This window comes from Callorhinus ursinus, unplaced genomic scaffold (genome assembly GCF_003265705.2).
Source record: "Callorhinus ursinus isolate GAN/ISIS: 27379988/994484 unplaced genomic scaffold, GSC_fseal_2.0 scaffold19, whole genome shotgun sequence".
NCBI lineage: Eukaryota > Metazoa > Chordata > Mammalia > Carnivora > Otariidae > Callorhinus > Callorhinus ursinus.
The window spans coordinates 35,076,827-35,080,012 of NW_027397081.1; the positions used below are offsets into that span (position 1 = coordinate 35,076,827).

At 32.2% G+C, this 3,186-nt stretch overlaps 1 pseudogene; it reads left to right on the forward strand.

The window, feature by feature from the left end:
- The first annotated feature begins 1,610 nt into the window (after positions 1–1,610).
- Positions 1,611–2,176, forward strand: LOC112840586 (HIG1 domain family member 1A, mitochondrial pseudogene; annotated as a pseudogene).
- Positions 2,177–3,186: the final 1,010 nt, after the last annotated feature.

The window sequence follows — 3,186 nt, forward strand, 5'->3', positions numbered from 1 at the left end:
TAAAAATTAAATCCCACATAATGAATAAACCATACATATGTAGGCATTCCTTATAGAAATATTTTTTCATCATATTTAAATAATTCAAACAACATCACAAAAAAGTGCTTTGAACATGTAATCATTGTAATTATGTATTAGTACTACTTTGGCTTAGGCTCCTAGAGGTAGAATTGCTAAAGCAAAGAGTTTATACTTTTTAATAAACCCTAAAACTATTTCAATTATAATCTCACTATCAGTGTATGAGAAAAACCATTTTTGACAATTCAGTGTTTCTCAATACTTTTATTTGCTATCTGAGAAATAAAATTTGAATTTTACTTTAAATTCCTTATTTTGGGGCGCCTGGGTGGCTCAGTTGGTTAAGCGACTGCCTGCAGCTCAGGTCATGATCCTGGAGTCCCAGGATCTAGTCCTGCATCAGGCTCCCTGCTCAGCAGGGTGTCTGCTTCTCCCTCTGACCCTCCTCCCTCTCATGCTCTATCTCATTCTCTCTCTCAAATAAATAAATAAAATCTTTTTTAAAAATAAAATAAATAAATTCCCTATTTTGAATTTCTCTGATTATGAAAGATATTGATCATCTTTTCTTATGTTTATGTCTGTTTTAAATATTTTCTGTAATGAATATCCTATTCATATCCTTAGCATATATTTTTTATGATACAGATTTTTGATATTGATTTGTATATATGTTGACATTAAAATTTTGTTTATTATGTACAGATAATTTTCTTTGACCTGTATTTTTTTCTGTTGTTTGATTTATTTGTCCTTGCAAATTTTTTAATTTATATAATATAAAATCATATATAAATATAATTTTTAGTGTAGAAAAGATTACTGTATACACATATAATATATGCAAAGTGCATATGTGTAATTTTTACTGTTGCAATTTGTTTGGTTAGATTTATATAATAATCTTAAATTTGACAGAACTTGATTATTCAGAGGCACATGATTGAATATAGGAAAATCTAACCTAAAGATGTGTGGGATTCAATTTCTCTTAAACATTAGAGTTCCTATGAAACTCTTCTTAGGTTTTTGGTTTATATGCATCAATCATTATGAAAAATGGAATATATTTATGGCACATTTATTTTTTAATTTTCTGATTTTCAATATATAATGCAATATAAATAAATAAATTAATGCATAGAAAAATCATTGGTTGAAAAAAATAAAAAGAAAAACCATTGGTGGGAAGTGTTTCCATGTATATTCTTGGGGTCTTTCCCAAATTTTGATTCAGTTTGCCTAATAGGTCTAGGAATTTATATTTTAACAAGCACCCTTGACCTTTTTTTTTTTCTGGTATACCTCTCTAGAAATTTCTAACTTACACACAATTTTGATTATTAATGAGATTACATTAGCTTTTGTATAAGTAATTTAAAAATAATTGTATACAATGTGTGTTCAGAAGAAGCTGGCTGGACGGCGAGCATGGGAGAGAGCCAGAAACCGGTTGGAACCGAAGTCCCATCATTGTAGGAGAGAGATTGCCATCCCCTTCCTTCCTGAAGGAGGGAGAAAAAACTTCTGCTCCGTTGACCAGTTGAACAATTTACACTGATCCAGAGGAGGATTCTTCAGCCACTATGTCAACTGGCACAGATGTTTCTCTTTCGTCATAAGATGAAGATCAATCAAGGATCTAAACTTATCCGAAAAGCTAGAGAAGCACCGTTTCTTCCCATTGGAATGGCGGGGTTTTCAGCAATCGTTGCATATGGATTATATAAATTGAGGAGCAGGGGAAATACTAAAATGTCTGTTCACCTGATCCACATACGTGTGGCAGCCCAAGGCTTTGTTGTGGGAGCAATGACTCTCAGTATGGGCTATTCCATGTATAAGGAATTCTGGGCAAAGCCTAAACCTTAGAAGAAGAGAAGCTGTCTTGGTTTTGTTGGTGGTGCTTGCTTTAGATAGGCATCTCATATTGAGTTTATATGTTTATGTTGAAAATAAATCCTTTGAATGGGTCACACAATAACACAGTAATTTAAATATTGGCTTCCTTTCTTGCAGGCTTGATTTGCCTGGTAACCAAATTATTAGTGACCAGTTAACTAACTAGGTCATTCAGCGGAGTCAAATTAGAACAAAAGAAACATGTCACTTTTAAATGTACTTGATAGTGGCAAAATATGCTCCTTCTTAAACTCTTCTGATAAAATCAGTTATAAAGATGTCAATTTGCCAATCCTGAGTACTCCCAGTTGTTGCAGAATATCACATGCTTTTGATGTTATGTAGGAATCCCACTTAACTTTTTCTGCCTGTTTTGCAAACTGACTGAGTACTTCAGTATTTAGGGCTGGTTGGCTCTTAACCCTTTCAGAACAGTGCATGGAATATAATATAATAAGCTTCCCCACAACCGAAAATATGTGTATTTAAACCAAACCTAAAAAAGCCGATAACATCTGCTTAGAAGTAGTATTTATTTCAGAATCATACTTGTAAACATGAGAATAACTTAACTGTGGATCCAAGTTTAGCTTTTTTTGTAATTGCAGAGTTATATTTATGCTGCTGTTGTATTAGAATAATTTTTAAATGTTATCTTAAAATAGAAATGTGTATTTTAAGTACTAATGCAAAGGTTAAATGAAAAACAGTTTTTAAATGTATGAAGTTTATTTTCTCTGTAAGAATCATGAATGTTAACACATTAACTATAATTGAAGTGATTAATGAATTATCAGCAAGGTGGTTTGGTCAGACATTATACAAAAACATTGGTATACTCCAGAATGCTTGACTCACCACTGACTCTAACTTGGATCAAATTCGAGTTTTCTCAATCTTAGCTATAAAATGAGAAGTTGAGCTAGGTAATTTCTACTGTCCTATATAGCTCATTATATGAGTCTGAAAAGTGCTTTAAAAATAAAGCTATTATGATTAACATAACATAATAACAAAAAAAGAAAAGAAAAAGAAAAAAATAAAGTTATTACTAGGAACTATTTTCTCAGATTCCAATAGACTGGAATCTATAGTCCAGCAGGGAAGGCCGTCATTAAGTGATTATAAAAAGCATGTTGAATGCTAGGTATAGGTAGCAGCACTAACATCCAGCAGGGGGACTTAACCCAGGGTTAGAGTCAGAGAAATTATTTCTCAGGAAGTGATGTTGTACCTCAAAGAGATGGTATGTTGATTTTC